The sequence below is a fragment of the Sinohyriopsis cumingii genome, chromosome 15 (assembly GCF_028554795.1).
Source record: "Sinohyriopsis cumingii isolate HCF-2022 chromosome 15, ASM2855479v2, whole genome shotgun sequence".
Taxonomy (NCBI): domain Eukaryota; kingdom Metazoa; phylum Mollusca; class Bivalvia; order Unionida; family Unionidae; genus Sinohyriopsis; species Sinohyriopsis cumingii.
The window spans coordinates 36,142,712-36,156,743 of NC_142975.1; the positions used below are offsets into that span (position 1 = coordinate 36,142,712).

A 14,032-nucleotide genomic window follows, 5' to 3' on the forward strand; every position below is an offset into this window, starting at 1 on the left:
TACTTTTTAGAGTAAACTTTATAGTAGCGGTAAATACCGCGGAAGTAAACGATACTTGGATTATTCGTGACAAGTTTGACCCTTTTATGAATCTGCCGACGGTGAAATGAAGGATATTTTTTACAAATATAATAAAAATACAAATATAATCAAATATCAGAATTATCATCAATACAATCTGTATGTGGTCCTGTGACCAGACATAAGACTGTTTATCTTAATGGACCAGGGTGTTCTGGTAAAACAAAACATATAATCAAATTATTTCGTGGACTTGATATAATTGTATTAACCCCTACGCATAGACTCGCTAGAGAAATGAACCAACGAGGCGTTGGATCTCATATTTATCATAACTTCTTCCGATGGAAGGGAGATACATAGACTCCTGAACGAATTGTGAAAAATATATTCCAAAGATTATTATATGGGATGAAATATGTACAGTGTTGCTCGAGACATTAAAATATATCATGATTGGTTGTTGACAACAAATACTGCTGTGATAATGTCTGGTGATCATGACCAACCGCCAGCTTTTGATGGATTGTCTCCACTTGAATGGCTGAAAACGTTTGTGGATTATTATAAGGAGATTACTGATGATCATAGAACGTTTGATCCAGAATTAAGAGAGATTAAGAAATCAATCAGACTACAACCAAATAATTTGTAGTGTAAAATAATGCGTGAGATAATTTCAGAAACTCCTATGGACCATTTTTGTAATTAATTGGGACCGGGTGACTTTATAGTTACGATTAGAAATGTATTTCGTGATAAACTTCAACAAAAAGTATTAATATTACATTAAGAAAACATTTCTAATCTACCCGTACCCTTCATGGCAAAATATAGACGTTGAACTTCCAGGTTGTGGTAGTAAACAAAATCTTGTATGAAATGATATTGTTCTCGTTCCTGTCAGCGTTTTTGAGAGCGCGTTAACAATGGACAAAACTCCATGGACACTAGTATATACTGTAACGATTCATTCGTAAGAAGGATTAACTATTTCGCATACTAATATTTGGATTGTTGATGATCGCATCGAATGGTCAAACTTAGTTTATCTCGACGTGTCTCGAGTCAGAAGAATATCTCAGCTGCGGAGGGTTATCATAAACTTCACAGAAAATAATAATCAAACTCAGGAAACCAAAGATGATGTAAAAAGAAAAATAGTTAAAACGGTTTGACAAAAATTATAAGCGCAACTTTGATTTCGACCCTGAATGTATCATGACATTTAAACAACGACACAATGATAATCGTGTGAGCTGTGACAAAGTAAAGTTGTGGCAGTATTCAAATAAAAATCCAAGACAGTTTACCGTGGATAGAATTAATAATAATCCTGGTCACTCACATGAAAATGTGATACTTAGCTGTCTTGATTGTAATCGACCTCAAGGCGCTATTTCACAAAAGTGAACGCGGTGGTAATTGTTTGTCTTCAGGAGTTATTTGTAATTGTTTACGTACAAATCCATGCGTAAAAGCAGTTTAATCTAATCTGTAGATTGCAGGTCTACCCGTAGATCTTGCCACGCTGGAAATTTTATGTGTCATCTCACTCCAAATATGTCCAATTGCTCTTTTATACCCCCTTCAAGTTCACCATTTTCATATAAATACCTCACAGTCACGGTACTGGTTGTTTTGAGAAGGAGTCATGTCGTTGTATTGGTATATGATTTTTTTGTGATCGCATTAATGGGTTTCATATAAATTGCACGAGTAATTTCATTACTTAACTCAGCTATCGCACTTGTTAATCTTGCAGCCTACTCATGAGATCTCATATCTTTATTAATTTTTTTCAGGGATATTTTCTGCGCATACTAATATCCCAATAACCGCTAAGAAAGTGTTCGATTAAATCGTTCAGCAATTGCCTAATCGCGATGAATTGCGGTATGTACTCGTCTGATTTTGACGTTATGTTTTTTTTTTTTATCAGAGATGATACTGCTGCTATTAATTCCTTGCCAGGATCAACCTGTAGCTACTGTGGCCATCGCAACGGTGGATAAATTCGTTTAAAAGTAGATGCAACTTCAATTGCTGTTTTAGTTGATAGTGGTTCTGCTTGATTTTATCAACTTGCAACGTCAACGACAGTTAACGCGTATTTGTATGTGCGTGATTGACGTCTACTTGTCTTAATAGTATCGTGTAGTAAAAATAGAATATATGTTTGATGAGTTTCGTTGCGAGCGCTGATATCCGAATGTGCGTACTGAATTTATTTAGGGGGTGGTAAATAAATTTGCCATATTGCCTGTCGTGCTAACATTATTGCAGCAACATAACGTGTAACATTTTCTGTATCAGCAAGTTTACTAATCGCTGCTCTACCCCTCCATACTTTTGGATACTAATAAATCGAGTCAATAATAATAATAATAATAATAATAATAATAATAATAATAATAATAATAATAATAATAATAATCGGTTGTTTAATTACCGGCCCCTAATATTAGTTTACCTTTCATTGCAAATTTTGCCAGGAAGCTAGCTAGTTTTTCTCTGAGAGATTTATGTTTAATGGAATTTAACGAGTGAATCAACTACACATCTGCAATATGTCGTTGTTGCAAATCCTTATTTTTATACGCAACATCATCAACGTGACATGCTTGATCAATGGCAATTAATTGGATACTCTCCAGGTTATCGTTGATCTCGCTTGTCAAGTCGGATATCAAGTCGGGTTCCATGACCACAATAATTATATCCAGGAAGATGTTTTTCTCCTGGATACTTAGCCCATGGAGCTCCTGGTAATTATCCTAATGAGGTAGCGATATCTCCACCTGTTTTCCTTGATTTGTCAAGGGAGATAAATTTGTAATTTTTGCCACATTTTACACACTTACCTGTAAGCGCACACTTTTATGTTTTGTTATTATTGTTGTTAATCCACTTGTAGGGGAGGATGCTCTGTACCGAACATAATATAAATTCATAACATTTATTATATTTGTACAACATGGATGTCATTGATTTCTCAGCGACACGTAAATTATCATCCAGCGCTAATTCTGTCAGAGCAATTATCATTGGTCCATCTAGGTCTGGTGAGACGCAACTGATTTTTAATCTGATAACGAGATTGCTCAAGTGGGATAAATTATTTTTAGTGACATTATCCGTAGATGATCAGCAATGCTACGATATGCTTACAGATTTTAATGAAAATGCAAAATTGTTGGACCAGGATGGTAATTATATTATTGATTTTATCACCGATAATGATGAAACCCAATCTGTCGATGACCTCGATGGATTGATTAATAACCTCGTAGTATACGATGATGTGATGCTGGACAAAGAATCAAATCCAGCTCGGATATTTTCTCGAGGCAGACACAAAAGTACCGATGTTAAATATGTTACATAGCGCAATACTTGTACAAATACCTAAATTGATTAGAGATAACTGCAATATTTTAGTTGTGTTTAAGGGAGTCGATACACATACTCTGCGAAATATTCATCAGAATTGATGTTCAGGGGATATGGATATGACTAATTTCAGAAACTTCTTTTCACGTGCGCAAGCTACCCCACAAGGATTTATCACGATACATTTACATGATCCTCGTTCGCGATATCGTGTAGGTCTTGATAACATTTTTGGTTAAGAAACGACAGCAGGGAGGGTGACGACCAACAATGAGTGTCCTGGTGGGTAAAAGAACACGCATACAAATTTGAAAACACGAGCGACAAAAATAAAGTAGCAAAATGGGTCAACCCAATTAGAGAAAATCTCGGTCGGTTCGAGGCTTCGGTTTGACATTATTGACATTGTATTTTCTTTTTGTTTTCGTTGGAAGCTTTATTTTCAAAATAGACTTGCTCCACAGCTGGTCTGCTGCTCGTAAACATTTGTTTAAGATTGAGTGCTCTATTTTAGTCATAGAATTTCAAAGTATAGGGCATGAACTTTTCGGAAAATATCTGCCTGCCGCCTTTCAAGAAGTAGCATTCAGTGGATGCATTTGATAATGAAACTATACTAAGCTCTTTATTTTTAATTCCATTGGATAGTTTCATTAAAAATTAACTGTAGCCGAAACTAACAGGCAATAAATGACACAGCAAAGAATCTCTTCTTCGCAGCATGTGCCTGAAGACGCAAGGTACGTGATAACAATAATAATAATAATAATAATTTAAAATAATAATAATAATAATAATAATAATAATAATAATAATAATAATAATAATGAAGAGAAAAAGAAGAAGACAAATATTAATGAGAAGAATGCTGCTCATATTGCTGTTGGGTAGATCGATCTGTTTGTTTGTTATCAAATTGACTGTGACACTTTTCCAAATGAATCTATGTTCGTAAAATATTGTACGCCAAGTTCGTCTTTTTACTTCTTTATGTGCATTCTTCCAGCTCGAATCAGTGTGTATCTTTATCATCAATTTAATTACTATCCAATAATATTTATACATGATTTCATGAGATCTTGCAGTTATATATATATATATATATATATATATATATATATATATATATATATATATATATATATATATATATATATATATATGTATATATATATATATATATATATATATATATATATATATATATATATATATATATATATATATATATATATATGTGTGTGTGTGTGTGTGTGTGTGTGTGTGTGTGAGTGTGTCAAACATATTCAGTTAATCTCCTGGAATCGAAAACGAATGTCTTTGGTTTGACTCAGCCGATATTCGAACCAGCAGCCTCATGCACTAGAGGTGGATGATCTGACCACTTAGACCACTGGAGCGGTTTAAAGGAATTGTTATAATAAAATCCAACACACACCGTTACGAATAACCAAAACCACGGCGAACAGTTGCATGTGCATCATGAATTACTCTTCATCAAAGGTGGATATATCATAGGATTGTATCCATCTGAGTTACAAATTCACAGGTGACAGCAATATAAATGTTGTCATTTTCAATATACAGAGTAAATGGAAGAGTTAAACAAAGGAATTATCTATGCTAGACTCCACAGACTTGCCCATACGGAAACTTTGTCATTCCTTAACAGAAGTCGGTTAGGCCCCAATTTGTAAATGCTTAATAATGGGTATCTTATCTTTCGTCCCTTTCTTATGACTTTCAACTCGTGCGCTCAATAATTTCAGCCCTCAATTTCGTGGATGCTCCTTATGTTGACGGACTCTTTTCTGTGCTGTTAAAATATATTTGCAATATTAATTGTATTAAAACGTGACCTATCTACCCTTCAGGTCAGATACGATGCTTCTCGCAATTGTTGTATGATGTCATATGAACTCCTACATGTCAGCAGTGCCAACTGGACAATCGTTTGTTTTTCCATGATTGATATGATTATGTTGAGTACCGAATAAGAAACTAAGCAGCTTCGTGCATTTATATGAGCTCCCCCAGACACAACGCAGCGGTAACTTTTATTTACTCAGATGCAAAACTCGTCCCTGTTATAACTTAAATTGCAAAATGTCCTGTAAAATAAATTTGACTGTTTTCGAATCGTTAGTGCATAAACGTTGTTTTTAAATATTGGTAATCGCTCTGGTGCTTTGGTGACTTTGAACATTTTCTTGTGACATTCTTTGGACCAAAATGTAATCGAGATTTAATTTTATTTTTTATTTTATTTATTTTTTGGGGTTATTTTGGGGGGTTTGTTGCTTTGTGTGTGTGTGTGTGTGGGGGGGGGGGGTAGTCCTGTGCACAAAATCATGTATCTGTTTGCTTAAACATGGTACAGAACAAATGCCCGAAAAAGGGATTTGAAATTCAGCGATGTTTTATTGGAGAGAGTTTTTTAATAAAGAAAAAGACTTTTAATGCCTTATGTCTCTGGCTATATAATCGGGATGATGTTTTATAGATTCAATTAATAACGTACTTTGTTTTCCCTCTGGAAATAAGAATAATATAATTTCAAGATGCATAACTGAAGAAACAAACCAATCTTTGTATGGTAAAATACTTTTAATCAAAGAATTTTTTCCTGCTTGTAAAGTATGATTTTAAGAAACAAACATTTTAGAGAGTGAAATTCATCTTTTAGAAACGGAGAATGAGGCGGCGTGATGATTGATGAGTTGGCGCCACAAAAATGTGCCTGATAATTTCAAATCGAGAGAACACTTAGGACTAGTTGAATTTAAAATTTAACGTAAAGGTATATAAAACAACTATTAAAGATTATTATTATTCTTGAGTTATTATTATAGCAGCACTAGTAGTAGTAGTAGCAGCAGTAGTAGCAGCAATAGTAGCAGTAGTAACACTAGCAGTAGTAGTAGTATTATCAGTGGTAGCAGTTATAGTAGTATTTGTAGAATGAGTAGCAGTAGTAGTAGTATCAACAGTGGTAGTAGTATTAGTATTTGTAGTGGGAGTAGCAGTAATAGTAGTAGCAGTGGTTTCAGCAGTAGTAGCAACAGTAACAGTTGTAGTATTAGCAGTGCAGCAGTAGTAGTGTTAGTAGTAGTGTTATCAGTAATATTAGTAGTGGTAGCAGGAGTTGCAGTAGTAGTATAGCTGTGGTAGCGGTGGCGGTAGCAACAGTAGCATTAGCAGTTGTAGCAATAGTAGTATTAACAATGGTAGCAGTATTTGTAGCAGTATTAGTAGTGGTAGTATCAGCGGTAGTAGCAGAAACAGTAGTAGCAGCAGTAACAGTAGTAGTTGCAGTAACATTAGTTGCAATAGTAGTAGCAGCATCAGCAGCGGTAACAGTAGTAGTTGCAGTAGCATTAGTTGCAGTAGTAGTAGCAGCAGCGTCAGTAGTCGTAGTAGTTGCAGTAACATTAGTTGCAGTAATAGTAGCAGCAGCAGTGTCAGTAGTAGTTGCAGTAGGGTTAGTTGCATTAGTAGTAGAACTAGCAGCAGTAGTAACAGCTGCAGTATTAGTAGCAGCAGCAACAGTAACTGCAGTAGTTGCAGTAGCAGTAGTAGCAAAAGTATTAATAGTAACAGTAATAGTATCATTCGTAGGAGTATTTAGAGTAGCAATAGCAGTTGTAATAGCAGGAAAATTAGTTGTGATAGTCGTTTTTGTTGTTGGTGTTCTTGACAATGACTAATATAGTGACCACTTAAATAACGATCATGACAGCGGTAACGTCTGGCTCCTTTTTTTGTATATTTTCAAGAGTTTCGCAAAATTCTGTAACTAATTGATTAAACAAGGAAGCAATTAAGAGGGAGAACAAACGCACATAGATGCATTCATGTAAAACATTCATAAAGACAGGCAGACTTAATTTACAGACTCGCATGCATCCAGACAGAGTAACATACAGGCTGACATACTATAAACAGCCCGACATTAATGTTTCAATTTGTGCACTCTATAGCTTTGTTTAAATCAAACATAGCAAGTCAACATTTATCACGATGATCAGATATGTCAAATGCTGTCTTCCAGATCTAGGAACCTTCCGACTGCATAATGGTTGGATAAATTGTCCTGACATTTTTTTCCTTTTTCTATGGACTAAGTATGTATATCAAATTGCTTCATGTATTGATATTGTTCAGTGGTATATGAATACGTAACTCTCTTACTCTTGAGGTTGAGGGGTGTACATGGTGGGAATCAATGAGGACTTAAATATATATATATATATATATATATATATATATATATATATATATATATATATATATATATATATATATATATATATATATATATATATAATTTATTTAAGTATTTATGTCAATAATAATAATAATAATTATCATTATTATTATTATTATTATTATTATTAACATCGACATCATCTAAACAAACAATGTTCTTGTGTGGATTTATGAATCCATTTATCGACATACGTACATGTGAACAAAATGAATTGTATGGTCATCTAATTATTTATCTAAATTATTATCAACTGTATCGAAACAAGCCGTATTAATAGTTAAGGACTTACCTTCCTTGTTTCCCCACTTATAGGCAGATTTGCTAAATACACATAAATAGTAGAAAGGTCCTGAACACCTCACGCGTGGACAAAGGCTTTGACAAAGTCGAATTTATGTGATAAGGGAAAATGTAGATCAAGAAAACACACACATACATGCAGAGGCGTTTAAAGGTAAGTTACATACATACATACATACATACATACATACATACATACATACATACATATACACACATGCATCTTATTTTCTTCGTATTTGTCATATGCATCAAGTTGTATATTCTTGTTGTCTAAATAATCTGCAATAACATATTCGTTTACTGGTAAAATTGGCATTTTGTTGCATCGTGTTTTACATAACATGTGTCTTGTCAATTGGGATCAAGAAAGATTCTACTGGGATAAAAAAAGATTCTACTTTACTAAGTAATAATCATAGATCTGCTTTTTGGCAATGAGCCATGCAAAGATTTGATTCCACGTATCTCAGTATAATAACGCCATTAAATAATAACCAAGGCTGTCAAATCGGACTGAAAATTACCGAAGCTAATACCAGTGTCTGGTTTAAACATCACACTTTTCATCCACCGACGACCCTCTACTAACAGTTAGGGAATGTTTCGTACAAGAAATGGGAACTCAATTGTTATAAGTTGATTCATATGGCTTTACCGCTTGTGCTATCTTGACATAATTTGCGGTGTTATTGTTTACATTTTGAAGTGAAATAGATAAAGGGTCCCATTGTTGAGTGACATTTGCGTGCAAGAAGACTATCCAGTGACCGAATATTTTATCTCGGTCAACTTCCTGGTCATACTTGCGAGAATGTTCGACGCCATGTTAGGTTTCTGTCTGTAAAGAATTTCAATATATCTTCCTCATGCATTGTTTACATCATTTGCAAGATCTGCATGCATCCATGCATACATTTATACATGCACAGATGTACAATGGGCAGATTGTTTCAGGTGACACACGTATACCCATCTTCACCCCAACAACATAGAGAGCTGGTGCGTACAAACTATTAAGGAACATTTAAAAAGCTTTACTGCTATCGACAAAATATCTTTTGTCAACTAAAGAAAAGTATTCTTTACAATATATACATGGTGCGAAAGGGCAATAACGATTGGTGGCCATTAATTAGGAGGGGGACTCGCGTGGTATGATCTGTATGGTAAAGATTTGTAATAAAACATTTTTTTTTAAAAAACGAAGGGCAGAGGAACATTCGCTTGCTCTAAATGTGGGATCGGTACAAAAAGCAAAATGTGCAATCAGTGCGCAGATTGAGCATTGAAGCCACAGCGAAAGACAGTGGTCACATTTTAGCATGACTGTAAGCGTATTGCAAGGCTAAAAGATTTTAATTAGATGAACTGCCCATTTAGGTTGTTATACGCATATTAATTTTTCTAATTAGAGATGCATACTCCTAAAATGAGAGACATTAGTGCAAGAGATGATTTACATTTAGACAAACATTGCATGGATAACTATAATGCAAATGGACAGTGTAGCAAACTTAAAATTGTGTATTTCAAATTGGAGACACATATCACTCCAAAATGTATCATACAAAATTCCGATGTTTTATCGTCATACACCAGAAAGCACAATAGTCGTGCATCTTTTGCTTGATTTTGAAAATGTATTTGAATCAAATGTATAACCTTTCTTAAAAATATGCACTATTCATTTTTTTTTAATTGAAAAACCAATAATAAAACAGTACAGCTTATATTTTTGTCGCAACATCACGTTGTGTGGTATGTTTAATATTCAAGACTCAAAAATTGGTATTGAACGAGGAACGAGACAAGAAGATTAACTTTCTTCATAGCAACTTTGTGCAAAAGACACAAATCTGCTTAGCTTTAATTTTAGATTTCGGCTTAGACATATTGCCACAAACCTTTATTTGATGAAGATTAATTTAAGTGATAATGATTAATGCACTTTCTGGAAGAAGGTAACAGAACACGTTAAGCACTTATTCTATGACTATTCAATTACTGGACAATTTTGGTAATTATTTTTGGAATGGATCTAAAGGTACGACCCTGATTTAAAATTAGACGACAATATGTCATTATCGGAAATAAAAACATTGATGATATTATCAACTTTATAATTTTTTCTTGCAAAAAAATAGATATACAGATCAGATAGTGCATCAAACATTCCAAATCTCACCTATTATGAAAATCGTGTTTTATCATGGAATAGTTTGGAAAAATATGTTGCCAAAATGAATAACAGAAGTGATGAGTTTAAGAACAAGTGGACCGTTCTGTCCGCGTTTGGTTTGATTTCTTAGTTTTTTGTTCCTTTCACTTCAAACAAACAAATAGGCAATGCAAATCACCTTCAGGCTTGCAAATGATTAGTTCTTTTTCTACAATCGTTGTGAGTGTACGTGTCTAATTGTGAATGTATGTTTTGTGTGGTGTCTAATAACGGAACATTAATAAACTTCAGGAAGGAAAATAAGTTTATGGTAATACCCCGTACATATGATCAGCTAGTGATGTTGGGGAACATGTAAAAGATTCTGATGAATTATGAACAATAAAAATGAACGACAAAAACCTTCTTCGTTGATTTTGTTCAGCATTCAGAAAGCATAGCCAATGTGATAAGAAAAAGTCAACTTATTAAGGGAATATACATGAGCCATGAACGTATGTTCTTTCACAGGATGCAGATGAGTCTATACTTGGCCTTGATGGTTTATAGAATTATCTGGCGTCTTCTTTGCATCTTTGTAATTACTATTCTCAACTTTTCTGGTTCAAGAAATATTTTACAAGACGTATAAACTTAATTGGAGTTATACCAACTTTGCTGTCTTAAGTACAAAGTTTTAAATCAATTTAGAAACAAAATCTAAACTCTTAAATATTTGTAACATATAAGGGAAATTAACAACCTGGTAATTAAATGGAACAAAAGCTGTTTCACTCAGTTTGGAAAAATTACAGTGATAAAAGTTTTATCTGAAAACTAAACTTCATCTTTTGTTACTGTCACTAATACATCCATTAAACAGATGATTGTTAAAATATGGTTTATTCCTGATGTTACGTTAGATGGAAAACGTGTGTATTACAAAACAAGCTTTCAGAAAGGCATCATATTTTTCAGCAATTTTGTTAATCAGGGTGTCTAATGGATAAATTTTGATAGTTATGAAACCTGATTTTCGATAATCATTAATTTTAGATCTATATAAGAATACTTAAAGTTCTTAAGTCAAACGAAAATAATCACCCTTATGACGCTAATCTACAAGAATCTTTTATAAATACTGTTTTGGTTACCATCATAGAAAATAAAACATAATGCAGAGTTATTTTGACAAGACGAAAGACAAAACAATATTGTCAAAGGTGAAGCAGACGTTGCCGAATGAATTGACTTCTGACCATCCGAATCATGTAAAACTAAACCTGATTTGCTTCCTTACGATAACAAACGCAACACGTACTTAATGGCGACTACGCTATTGGGTAGGTACAACTCCAGAAACTTAATCAGCTGTTAAAATATTTTCACCATTGTGGCACATCGGATACTCGGTCGTCAACGACTGAAACACGGAAGTTTCACTGGGGTTTCAATTATTCATTCTGGGCAAAATGATAAACAAAAACACATAATCAGAATGATTGTTGATTTTCGTAGGAAAAACAGTTGACTTTTCTTTACCTAATAACGTATATACCAGCAGTTTTGTGTTGTTAAATAGCTAGTAGCTTTTACTACTATAATATATTGCTAATGAAAACTATCCCTGTGAAGATGAACCAGTCATTATGGCTGTAGTACTCTGTGTAGATTAGTAATAGGGCACTAATACTTTGGACCGGTGAAGTAGTCAGTTAGATAATATTCATCTGTGTAACTGAAGTATTCAATCGGGTAGTAGTACTAAGTGTAGTGAAAATAGTCAGTCGGGTGAAAGAACTCTATTTTGTTCGAGTTAAAATAGTTAGTCGGGTACTAGAACTCTATTTAGCTCATGTTAAAATATTCGGTAGGGTACTAGTCCTTTATTTAGTTTAAGTTGTCGATGTAAAATAAAATTTAAATGATATACTTATAATTACGTCAACCAATGTTTAATATAAAATTTAGAATCCTTAATTTAGACAAAATGTGTCAGTGATTTGAATGAAACACAACTCTCAAGTAGTAAAACACTGTAGTAGTAGGTACTACTGAAAATCAACGGAAAACGTGAACACTTTCATAAAGAATTCTTAGTTTTCCACATCATAATCGATGTCGTCGTAATTTGTAGCTTATATCGTCATTAATAGTATTTGAACATACATACATACATGCATACATACATACATACATACATACATACATACATACATACATGCATACATACATACATACATACATACATACATATTACTCATCCAAGAGTGTTACTACATTTAATATTATACATTTTACAAGCTCCGGTGGCCTAGTGGTTAGAGCGTCCGCCTCTGATGCGGGAGGTCGTGGGTTCGATCCAAGTCCGAATCATACTAAAGACTTATAAACATGGTACTAACAGCTGCCTTGCTACGACTTCAACATTAAGAGTTATTGTCAGGATAATGTGACTAGGTGGGACATCATGCTACATGCCACATTGCAGACAACGTAGCAATATGACTGAACACTTGTTAAAGCTACGTTAAAAATCGAAATCACACACACACACACACACACACACAAGCTATACAAATCCTGTTTCAAGAGCTGAACACTTTGATAAAAATATATGCCAATGTAAATAGTTTCTTTCTTTAAGTTATGAGATATCACGACCTAACTGATTTCGAGTAGAAAAATACACTAACATTTGAACTGGCCGAATTCCTTTCCTATTGTTTGTGTTTTACTTATTTTCTTTCATGTATTTGTTTCTTTATATCTGTATTCATTTTTTTTATACGCCCTGTTAACTCAACAACTGACATTCAACATTTGAAAATATCAAAAATATTAGAAGCTGATATCTTATTCTTATTCTCAATTTATTAGCTTTCACACACACACACACACACACACACACATATATATATATATATATATATATATATATATATATATATATATATATATATATATATATATATATATATATATATATATATATATATATATATATATATATATATATATTTTGCTACGTGTTTAGGCTCTAATAAACAGTAAAACAATTTAGTAGCTTTCATATATATATATATATATATATATATATATATATATATATATATATATATATATATATATATATATATATATGTATGTATATATGTATATATATAACTGTAACAACGCGACTCTTGAAGATATTAGAACGATGAAAAAAATACGTACAGAGTTGTAACAAAGTCAATTTTTACACTTTAGTATAAAAAAAAACGAATGGGAAGAAGAATCCATATAATTAGAAATTCTGTCGAATGATAGAGGGAAAGATCGTAAGAATGATCCTCACTGGGGTTCACTTTTATGAAAGATTTCCACGTAACTTCGTTTTTTAAAATATTTCATGGAGAGAAATTTCAGCGTCAGTTTTAAACTTTAAAATGGGAATATTAACGAGCCACAGTCTTAATATTGGTAACATGTTGTAAGCACTTATTACATAAACACTTCAATCAAAATTGCTCTCTCTCTCTCTCTCTCTCTCTCTCTCTCTCTCTCTCTCTCATTAGCTACTATATTGTGAGATAGTGTGCAATCTCCAGGTAAAGATACCCTTTATTTCAAGATATACAGTATGGGTAAGTATTACTGCTTTTACTTCCTCTATCAGCTGATTTTTGCCATTACTTACAGGTACATAACTATCCAGTTCTTTTGTATTAATTGACGGCTATACCTATTATTTCCGTGCAATGCACATAAAATAACGAAAGCTTCAAGACCAGTGACAATAGGATCTTACGTTCCTTTCCTTTGACAATAGATGATTTCTACACGCTCCAGTTATGTTTGGAAAGACTGTATTCCAAACAGTATAACTCTGTACATTATGTTTG

General features: G+C 33.2%; 1 long non-coding RNA gene across 2 annotated transcripts in view; it reads left to right on the forward strand.

Moving 5' to 3' along the window:
- The first annotated feature begins 4,083 nt into the window (after positions 1-4,083).
- Positions 4,084-14,032, forward strand: part of LOC149781606 (uncharacterized) — a 42,669-nt gene continuing 32,720 nt past the window's right edge. Inside the window, exon 1 of one of the 2 annotated variants that reach the window (XR_016414514.1) lies at positions 4,084-4,154. This is a non-coding gene — a long non-coding RNA (uncharacterized LOC149781606). Of the gene's footprint in view, positions 4,155-8,000; positions 8,139-14,032 lie in introns of those variants that run through there. The other variant, XR_016414515.1, reaches the window with a different exon arrangement.